The 11,939-nt window shown below is 35.5% G+C and overlaps 1 pseudogene; it reads left to right on the top strand.

The window, feature by feature from the left end:
- The first annotated feature begins 5,670 nt into the window (after positions 1-5,670).
- LOC119506643 lies at positions 5,671-5,977 on the top strand (annotated as a pseudogene).
- The last annotated feature ends 5,962 nt before the right edge of the window (positions 5,978-11,939 follow it).

The following is an 11,939-nucleotide window of genomic DNA, read 5'->3' as shown; positions in this document are numbered from 1 at the left end:
AAGTATTACTTTTGGTTATCATAAACATCATACATTCACAGTCATATAAGAAAAGCAAGCAATATATAAAACTATGAGAATTAGAGTAAAAATCACCTAAAATATCATCACTGTCAATTATTGGGGGCTATGATAAAATCTCTTCAGGCAGCTCTGCAAAAGTATGATTATATATGGCTTTTACAAACATGGCATTAATATATATGGTACTTTATAACCTGCTTTCACTTGCCAATATGTCATGGTAGCTCTTTTGGTGTCAAAGAATACAGATATAGAGCATCCACTTTAAAGCTTGTATTTGAAATCATTATGTGATGTACAATAATTTATTTAATCAACCCCCTATTTACAGATAAAAACATATTATTTCTTACTTTGTGATGAAATATTTCCGGGTGTCAACTATTTTGGAGAAAGCCCAGTTGAAATACAGCCATTCATTGCATTTTATCAAGTAAGTTAGGTGGTCAATTCAGATGTGGGGAGGTTTTATTGAGTGTTTAGGGAGGGAGAGACCAGTTAGAATATAGATTTGTTTTCTATATTAGTCAAATTTGTGACCAAGTAATGGCTAGTTCTTTAGATAGTTTTCTGCTCCTGACATAGGCTAACAGGAGCATAGCCTAGTCATTGATGAGGCTAGATAACTATCACGGTTTGCATTCAACTGCAGAAACCCAACAAGAGGTGGGGGGAGAGAGAAAGGGAGGAAAGAAGGGAGAGGGGAGGGAGACAGAGAGAAAGGGATAGGAAGGAAGGAAGGAAGGAAGGAATGGAGGGAGGGAGGGAGGGTAGTTTAAATAAGGTTGCATTTTTCTCTAGTTACAGGAAATCTAGAAGCAGAAAGTGCAGAAGTGCAGGGCTGGTCAGTGGCTCCACAGTGCAATCAGGACCCAAGCTCCTTGCATCTCTCCACTCAACTATTTTTAGTGTGTGTTTCTCCTTGTGTTTCCAAGATGGCTGCTCCACCTCCCAACACTGTGTTCATGTTCCAGATAAAAAGAAGGGGATAGTCAAAGAGAAAAGGGCAAACCAGCTACACCTGTCCTCCTCTTAAAGGGTTTTCCTGGAAGTCCTACCCAATAACTTCTGTTCACGTCCCAGAATTGAGTAACATGATTGCCCTTATCTGCCAGGAAGACTGGAAAATACAGGTATTTTTGTTATGTTTTGCTTTGCTTTCTGATGGCTTGCTTGCATGTTTGAAGAGGGGAATGCACATTGGGTAAGCAACTAACCATCTCTGCTACAATAACTAACAGGGTATTTTTTCATATGTGTAGGTTTATTTACATGTATGCATTCCCGAGGAACTTGATCTAAGAGAGGAAGAGACAAAATGAATAAAAGGTTTTTTAAGGGGAGAAACTTGAATCTACAAGAGACTGGTTTTAGAATAAAATAAGTCTATGAGAATGAATGAAAAGAGGCTTTGTTCATTTTCAATTCAATTTAACAAATATCTAAGATGTGGGACAAAAACAGATTAAAAATACAGCCCCTGCCCTCCAGTGATACAGATGTTCAAACAAATAATTCTGATATAATATAGAAATCCCTACAACTGAGGAATGCATAAAGGACTATGGGAGGGGTGGGTGGGCTTTGGGAAGGAATAAATGTAGAGGAGTCTACCTGTGTTCAAGGCTTAACAGGTAAGTAAAAGTGCACCAGGGGGTTGAAATAAGGGAAGACTGAGCAGTGCAAAGGAATGGTAAAATGTAATGAGTTTTGTGTGCTAAATGTTCCCTTTGAAAAACTGTGCAAGAGTCATGTATAGCCCAGATTTCTTAGATTTTGGTCCATGAATCATTTGCCCGACCCCTAGTGACTCAAACTCAGTAGAATTGGGGCAGGATACCAGAATCAGCACTTTTAAAATAAGCTCTTCAGAATTCTTATGCACATGAAAATCTGGGAACCCCAGGTCTATCACTACGAAAGAGAATTTGGGTCAAAGAGACTATGTGCAGCAGCCCATCAATACTTTCTGGCATTCCTGTCAAGACAGTCTAACCATGTTTCTGAATTACACTGGTTTTTGACTCCTCCGTTTTGCTCACTGGGCCACCAGGCAGCAGTCAATCCTTTCCTACGACTTTGCTTCTAGGGTGCTCTCTCACTGAGACCCTGGTTCCCGTCCAAGATCGTTTCCCTTAAATTTAACCCTATCCCACAGAGCCAACTTAGGCAAAACAATACAAAGACATTGAAGCCCTAGGTCTGAGTTTTTAGCAATTTTTGTGTGATAGATCCCTTTGGTCATCTGCTGAAGCCTATGGACACCACTTCTCAAAATAATGCTTTATCAAATCATTTATTAAATCTAATGAATGAACGTCTAAGTTTATCTGTGTCTTGAAGCCAAATATAATATGTTTTGGATTAAAAAATAATAATAATGTTTTTAAATGCATAATGTAAAATATGTAAAGGAAATAAACCAATTATACTGAAATATAGTTATATTGAAAAAGGAAATAAATTTGTGGCAGTATTACATGCTTCTTTATTGATCCACAAAATAACAAGCCAACATATATAAATTACAGGAAAAGATATATTAACATGAAGGGTGTTTTTGCTTAGCTTAAATAAGTATATTAAACTATGGTCTTTGACGTACAACAACCTTATGTCATATTGAACATGAAATCATATGTAATTTTTTTCTTCCCAAGTTCATGGACCACCTGCAATCAAATGGGTTTGTGAACCTCACCTTAAGAACCCCTGACTAGGCTGTTATCTAGTTGAATGGTCCTCGAAATGGGATACTGCTGCCACCTATTTTTTTAATTCATTTTTATTGAGATATATTCACATACCATGCAGTCATACAAAGTGTACATTCAGTTGTTCACAGTACCATTATATAGTTGTGCGTTCATCACCAAAATTAATTTTTGAACATATTCATTACCACACCCACAAAATAATAAGAATAAAAATTAAAGTGAAAAAGAACAATTAAAGTAAAAAAGAGCACTGGGTGCCTTCCTCCCCCCCCCCCATTATTCTACTCATCCATCCATAGACGAGACAAAGGGGAGTGTGGTCCATATGGCTTTCCCAATCACATTGTCACCCCTCATAAGCTACAGTTTTATACGATCATCTTCAAGATTCATGGGTTCTGAGTTGTAGTTTGATAGTTTCAGGTATTTACTGCTAGCTATTCCAATTCATTAGAACCTAAAAAGTGTTGTCTATATTGGGCATAAGAGTGCCCATGCTGCCTCCTATTATATATATTAAAAATTGTGGTGGGGGGGCATTTTTGATTATCACTGTAATTGGGGGTGAGGGTGCTCTTAGCGATTAGAGGAGGGCCAGGAATGCTAGATGGTCTGCAATGTGCTTGGGAAGTCCCACACAACAAAACTTTGTGCTGTCCTGCATGACTTTCTAATGTCCTGCCAGATATACATGTAGGTGAAAGCTCTCTCTATAATCATCTGAACCTAAAATCTACCTCTATTTGCATAGGAGCACAAAAATAATAAATGCTGAATTATCCAGGAGTGTAACCACAGTGCAAATTGAGGGACAATTGGAAATCATCTTGTCACCATTTTAGAAAACTATGTCACCAACGCTAATGCCACGCAAAGAAATTGAGTTTCAAATAGCAACACACTTGTATTTTCTGGCTATGATTCTATGTATGTATAAGCATATATGTGCATGTATAAACATATTTAGCCTTTCTATTAAAATGTTAACTATAAAGTAAAATATAGAATAAGTAGTATATAAAATATAAAATATAAATATCAAATAAAAATATTGACAATATTCAGTCAAATATTGTTTTGCTTCTTTTAGATCCAAACTTAATATGAGTAGGTGTAATCCTGTGATTACTTTATTATGTTTCCCAGTGTGGTCATGTTCAAGCATTTCTTTGCATATCAAAAGTATATTATTTTTGATAATTTAATTTTCTTTTATTAAAACAGTATATTAAAATTATGGCATTGTATTGATTTCTTGGAAATTATATATAAATATTTTAAATACATTATGTATGTACTTTATTTCTTGACAGTAAAGACAGCATTAAAAATATTTATTACAAAAAGATGGATCTGGGTCTGATATGGTTAGGAGCTATTTTATTTCATCCAAAATTTTCACAAACCTTCACTAAAGAGCTATTAAAGGATATGCTTCATTCTGCAAGAAGAAAAGTGAAACCAGAGGGAAAGTGTGGAACATGAGAATCAGCAAGGAACACAGAGTAAAATAAAAATATGTTAGTAGATACAAACAGCTGAGGATAAGTTAATTAGCATACATTTTCAAGAAAGAAGTACATCAAAACTTTAGATGGTAGTAGCCAAATGAGAGCACTGAAGGTTGACAAGGGAGTTCTGTACCTTAAAATCAGTATTGTGTTCAACAAGAACATATAAATATAAATAAATACATAAATGAATAATAAATAAAGCCATTGAAAGAACAGAAAAATAATCTATAACTTCCAATCTAGCAGAGAAAAAATGCAACACATAGAAAATTTATTAATATATCAGAAAGCAGGAATGAAGGGAGAAGCAAATAAAAAGTATGATAAAAAGAAAATACAAGTAAGATTGTGGAAATATGTCTAAATAGATAAGAAATCACAATATATATATAAATGGATTTACTCATCTATTAAAATATAGAGAACTGACATACATACGGACTAACTGGTACTCTCATATATGGTAGGTGGGAGTGTAAATAAGTAGAATAACTTTGAATTCAATGTACTAAAGCTGAGCATACTCAAACACTTTGATCCAGGAATTTCACTCCTATTGATATAACTAACAGAAATTGGTAACTAAGTACACCAAAAGAAACATTCAATAATGTTCACAACAGTATTATTGATAACAACAAAATGTTGGTCTACAGCAAAATGGACAATGAATCATAGTATAATTTTTGATGGAAAACTACACAGCAAAGAAAATGAATGAACCACCTCCACATGCAACATCATGGATGAAAGTGACAAACACAAAGTTGCACAAACAAAGCCAAAAGAAAAGAATATCTACTGCATGATTTCCTTTATAAAAAACTGAAAAATAGGCAAACTAATCCATGATATTATAAATCAGGAGAGCAGTCATTATTTGGTGGGGAAGGAGGGCATAGCAATCAAGAGGGGTCAAAGAGTGGGTTTCTCAGACATTGGTAATGGACTATTTCTTGACCTTAGTGGGGAGCATGAGCAACAAAAGAAACCATAGATAAATTGGACTTCATCAAAATTTGTAACATGTGTGCATCAAAGGACATTATCAAGAAAGCGAAAAGACAACCTACAGAATGGGAGAAAATAGTTGCAAGTCATGAATCTGATAAGGATTTAATATCCACAATATATAAAGAACTCTTACAATTCAACAACTAAAAGACAACCCAATTTGAAAATAGACAAAGGACTTGAATGGACATTTCTCCAAAGAAGATATACAAATGACCAACAGGTACATGAAAAGATGCTCAACATCATTAGCCATTAGGAAAATGCAAATCAAAACCACAATGAGAGCAGCCCTGGCAGCAGCAGTGGAAGGAGGGGCAGAGGCCAGCAGCCCAGCTTCACTAGGGCTCTCAGTGCAACCCTGTCTGCAGCACCTAGCACATACCTGCCCTGCCACCAAGATGCCCAGGAGAAAGTTCAGCTTGGCTGAAGGGGCCAGGAAGGAGGAGCCCAAGAGGAGGTCGGCGAGGCTGTGGGCTAAACCTGCTCCTGTGAAAGTGGAAATGAAGCCAAAAAAGGCAGCAGGAAAAGATAAGTCTTCAGACATAATAAGTGCAATGAAGACAGAAAAGGGGAGCAAAGAGAAAACAAGCTGAAGTGGCTAACCAAGAAGCTAAAGAAGATTTACCTGCAGAAAATGGAGAAACTAAAAATGAGGTGAGTCCAGCCTCTGATGAAGCAGGAGAGAAAGAAGCCAAGTCTGATTAATCTCCTATACCATGTCTGATCAGTGGCTCCTCTTTCTGCCTTCTTGTACAATCCAGAGGAATATTTTTATCAACTGTTTTGTAAATGCAAGTTTTTTAGTAGCTCTAGAAGAAACATTTTTAAGGAGCTTGAAATCCCACCTCATCCAATTTTTTATGTGTAAATGTCTTTTTTTTTCAGAGGGGAAATCATTTTCTGGTTGTTTATTTTTTAGTACAACCAGAAAATAGAGGGATATTGAATTAAGGGAGGCTTTGACTGTCTTGGATGTCAACTTAACGTTCCATTGCGGGGGGGGGGGTAGTTTTTATACCCTATAATACAGCACATGCTAAATGATTATTTGGAGCCATGGTCATGCACTTAATATGTGTTGAACATTTTAAATTACTTCTATTCTCATGTTTTTTAGTAGAATTGTTTCTTAAAACCTCTCCCTGATCTTGGCTCTCCTGGTCAGAACTGTGTGCATGCTGTACTGTCCTTGGTTGTTGTCGTCCAGTTTTCCTAATAACTTTGTTTTATGCTGTGAAAGATTGGAAATGTGAGTAGGTAGTGAGTATGATATTAAATTGTGAATTAGTGGGCCTTACGATGTAACAGCTTATCAATATATGAAGATATTGGTACTTGAGATCCTCATAGTGAAAACGTCTCCAAATTCTAAGCTGAAAGTCACTAGAATAACTTTAGAAAGGAATTACAACTATATGGCTTTTTAGATTTTTGATACATTCATTTAGAATTGTATACAAATTGCTCATAATGTTCGTGTGCTGATCTTCAGAATAACTAATAAAATCTCAATTATGAAAGAAAAAAAACACAGGTAGATGCCACTTCACACCCACAGGATGGGTATTATTTTAAAAAGCAGAAAATAACAAGTATTATAGAGGATGTGTAGAAATTGGTATACTAGTGTGTTATTGGGAATATAAAATGGTATAGCCATATGCAATATGGCAGTTCCTCAAAAAGTTAAATAAAGAATTACCATATGACCTGGAAATTCTGTTTCTAGTTATATAACCAAAGAGAGTAAAATTAGGGTCTCAAAGAGACATTTGTACATCAATGTTTATAGCAGAATTATTCACATTAGCCAAAAGGTAGAAACAACCCAAGTGTCCATCAACAGATGAATGGATAAACAAAATGTGGTATATGCACATGATGGAATACTATTTGGCCATAAGAAAGAATAATACACTGCAGCCTAGATGAACCTTTGAAAACATTATGCTGAGTAAAGTAATCAAGGCACATAAAGACAAAACTGTATGATTTCATTTATATGGAATATCTAGAAATTATGTTCATAAATTTTAGGAAAAAGGATAAAGATTATCATAATAGACCAAAAATGTCTAACTGTATGCTGCTTACAAGCAATACAACTAAACTTTAACCACCCAAGAAGACTAAAAATAAAAGGATAGAAAAATATGTGCTAAATCAAACAAATGGAAACAATTTGCAATTGCAAAAATAAAAATAGATAAAATAGAATTTAAGGCTAAAGTATTAATAAGATAAAGGAAAACATCCACTAACACAATATACTAATTTTCAGCACTATGTACTTAAAAGTATAGTCCCAGAAAATAAAAACAAACTCTTACTGAATTAGTAGGAGAAAAAGAGAAGCCAACAGTCTCACTGGGAGCTTTTAAACTGAGAACTCAAATGGCAAAATAATTAATAACACTATTAAAGAATTGAACAACAAAGTTAACAAACTTGATTTAATAGAGATGAATAAATTCCTGCACCAAATAGAGAAAATGCATTCTTTTCAAGGGCACATTTTACAAAATTGACCACATATCATGTCACCAAAGAGAATTCAACAATCTCAAAAAATAGCTGTTTCAGTTTCCTGGGCTGCCCAAGCAAGCACCATGCAATAGTTAGGCTTCAACAGTGGGACTTTATTTGCTTATGGTTTTGAAGCTAAGATAGAAGTCCAAGTCCAGGCATCATCAAGGTGATGCTTTCTCCCCAGACTGTAGTGTTCTGGGCTGCCAGTGATCCTTGATGTACAGCTTGTCACGTGGCAAGACCCATGGCGGCATCTCCTGGTTTCTCCCTTCTTTTCCGGGTTCCATTGATGTCCTGCCTTTTGATTCCTGTGACTTTTTCTCACTCTGTTTGAATTTCATTCCACATATAAAGGACTCCCATAAGAGGATCCTACCTACAATGGATTCACACCAACAGGAATGGATTAAGTTGAAGAAAATGATTTTCTGGAGTAGATAACAGCTCCAAACCACCACAATAGCTGTTATAAAACACATGGTCTCTGATAAGAATTAAAAAGATTATAATTCAAGGATAAAATGTGAATTTAAAGTGTTTGGAAAGGGGAAAAAAATGTACTCCTAAATGACCCTACGGATTATAGGGAAATTTGGAATAGAAATTAAAACACTTCTAAAATGGAGTGCAATGAAGGCACTACATGTGAGGCCTTCAGGAAATACTTGACAATTGCTTTTGAATTATTATTATGAGGAATACCAACAAGAAGTATTTGGAAAACAATACACAAAAAGAAAGGACCAGATACGCTCTAAATAAAGATAATTCTTTTTAACCTGTCAGAACATAGCTTCAAAAAATACTTTAGGGTATCTAATAGAAGAAATGCTTTTAAGATCTTCACATTTTCTTTGGCATATAAATCCCCAACACCAATGTGATGAATGGACTAGAAAGAAATCTGGTTTAAAAAATAAGTAAACAAACAAAAATTCTGGAAGTAAAATAACAAATGAGCTTTCATTAAAAACAAGAGTTCATAAACTTCCTTATCTGATAGAAAAGCAGAACTTTAGATTATAGAGAACCTCCCAAACCTAATCAGCTATGAATTTAATGAGCTCAGCTGATGTCTCCAATAGAGTATGAGTTGATGGAAGAGATATTTCTTATTATGGTGTATTTACTTCAATTATTCTCTTGTTAGAGAGGGAAAAAAAATTACTTAAAGAGTAAAATTAATTGTAAATCCAATGGAGTGATTTTATATCCTTTTCCTGATCAATAAACATTTCATCCTCTTGAAAAGAGACAGTTTTTAAAACCAGGTAGCATTTACAGGTCTTTGCCTGTGTCTATTTTTTGCAAAGCTCAATGGAAAAATTACTGCAATAATCTTTAAAATTCTGGCCTAGGAAATTTCACCTACAATATCCAAATGTCAATATTATGAATAGCACTGGGCTGGCATTTTAAGGATAATCGACTCAATTCTTTTACTTTGCATTACCTTCGTGTTGTAGAGACAAACTATATGCAAAAACATAAATTCTTCTGTTACAGAATCTTATAAATACTCAGGTTTTTTTTTAATTCATCATTTTATTCTTTCTTTTTATAGACAAATTGTTTGCTTCCTTATAATTAGGCCTTTAATGGGAAAAAAAGTTATTGGATTTGCCTTTTCTTCACTCCAGGTGGGTTACTTTTCTTAATTCCCTTTTCCCAGATAAGGTACTGGATTTGGAAGAAAGGTACTAACTAATTTGAAATCCTCCGAGATTCAGGGAATTTAAAGCCCTGTTTATAATAGACAATCTACATTCAAAGCACAGGTAGTCCCCAAGTTGCAAACGGGTTATATTCCAAAAGTTAATTTGAAAGTCTGCTGTTTAGAACTTGCAAAGGCATTTCGCCATGGAAACAAAGTTATTAATGACAGTTGAATTTCCAGGCTAGCCCATAAAAGTCTAACTAACCCATAATATGTCTGAATCCAATTGCTTCAAGGAGCAGTTTGTAACAGAACATAATAGTCCACTGACAGGCTGATTGGTGGCTTATTTTATCAGTATCTCTCAATTTAGTGAGGTTGGCTTGTCATTTGAATATTTCTCCATTTTATCCCCTAAAAACGTATTGATCAAATAATACCTTTCTATAAAAAGTACTTATTTCATTTCATGTCATTAGCCATGTAGATTATTTTAGGACTTTGATTTATTTTAAAGCAAGGAATGAATCAATATTCCTTTCTTCTCTGTGATAAAATATCAGTTTCTTTCCTCATGGGTTTTTTTTTTTTTGGTTTGGTGTTTGTTTCTCTCTAATTCTGAAATTTGTGCAATGTGAAAATTCTTTTTCTAATTGCTTGGTTTGATGGCAGTGATCCATACAGGTGTTTTGTTTTGTTTTAAATGGTTGGTTATTTAAAAAGCCTTTACTAGCAACAGCAGCTTGAATGAATATCAATGAAGAAATCCCCTGGTGAATGATACCAAACAGCTTTTTCACTTTGCCATTTCACTTCCCTGGTCCCTGATTAAAAATCAGTGGTTCCTAAATTCTTCATGTGTCAAATGAGGTCCTCCTTAATCTGGCCCCAAACTAAATTTATGCCCTTTAACTCCACACCTCCTCCACTGACTTTCACCTTAGTTCATTTCTTACCCCCAGGCAAGCTTGGCATTTTATCACCTCAATGCCTTTTGTTAGCTATCTGTCCCACTGGGGTGCCTTACCCTGATCCTTCTTTTTGAAGCCTATTCTTCAATGTTGGCCTCAAATTCCACCACTCCTAACTAATAGGGAATAAAGAACATGTTGGAGGCAGTCACCCAGACCTGGGTATGAATCCCAGCCATGCCACTTTCTTAGCTGTGTGATTGTGAACAGATTTTTAACCTCTCAGAGCTAATGATTCTCAGCTATAGAATTGGGACTCACCGTAATTTGGCTCACAGCATTGTTTTGAAGATTAAATAAGAGATATGCAAAGCACAGTATACCTGCCTTTGATCATCCCATAGCAACCAATTGCTTGCACTTTTGAACCTCTGAGGCAATTTTTTTCTGAGCCCTGCATTTCAAATGTCATATCTCTAGATGGTTTTTTGCATGAGTATATTTTGTCTCCCCAATTAGATATTTAAAATCTATTTGGTTAAAATCCATCAATCGAAGTCTAGTCAGGAAATCAGAAACCATGCGAGGTGTTTCAAACAGAGGGACTTAATTCAAGGAATTATTGAACTCCTTCCAAGGAATTAGATGTTGGAAGACTGAACGCTCAAACTGGGGATGCTAGAGGAAGTAGCTATCACATGCAGGTCTTGGGGTTGAGGGAAGCATCTAAAGGGAAAAATCTAGAAGCTGGGGGGAGAGGGGGCTCTCAGATAGTTAGTACTCAAATCCCTGAGAGTGGTGTCCTAAGGCTGGTGCTTAAGTTAATAGGGGGGCACGGCTGGCTGGGGCTGGTGGCTGGGAAGGGGTGTGACCCAGTTAGTGCTAAATATGCCAAAAGACACCCGAGGCCATCCCTGTAGCTGTTGTGTATTGAAGGAAGAATGCTGACAGCAATTGCAAATGGGAAACAAGTCCTAGCTCTCTTTTCCCACCTTCCAATCTCTTTCTAGTTACTAGAGCCTCTCACTGGCATATTCCAACAGGAAACTTGGTAAGGGTGTCTGGGGAAAGGTAGTTTCAGGCCTAGCCCCACCATCCCCGAGCAAATATAAAAGGATGGGCTTAGAGCTGAAAGCAAACATAAATAGTCAGCACAAAAAATAAATCTGTTACCATTTCTTAGACCTTACACCAAAAGCACAAGTAACAAAAGAAAAAAAAAAAAAGACCTCATCAAAATTTAAAACGTTTTTGCTTCAAAAGACTTCATTGTGAAAGTAAAAAGTCAACTTACTGAATGGGAGAAAATATTAGGAAACCATATGTCTGATAAGGGTTTAATATCCAGAATTTTTAAAGAAATCATACAACTCAATAACAAAAATCCAAACAATCCAATAAAAAAATGGACAAAAATTTGAATAGACATTTCCCCAAATAAGATATACAAATGGTCAAAAAGAACATGAAAAGCTGCTCAATATCATTAGCCAATAGGGAAATGCAAATCAAAACCATAATGAGACACTGTTTCTCACCATTAGGATGGCTACTATTAAAAAATGAAAAA

This window comes from Choloepus didactylus, chromosome 12 (genome assembly GCF_015220235.1).
Source record: "Choloepus didactylus isolate mChoDid1 chromosome 12, mChoDid1.pri, whole genome shotgun sequence".
NCBI lineage: Eukaryota > Metazoa > Chordata > Mammalia > Pilosa > Megalonychidae > Choloepus > Choloepus didactylus.
The sequence above is the reverse complement of the archived record's forward strand: the minus strand, read 5'-3'. Positions and strand labels throughout refer to the sequence as shown.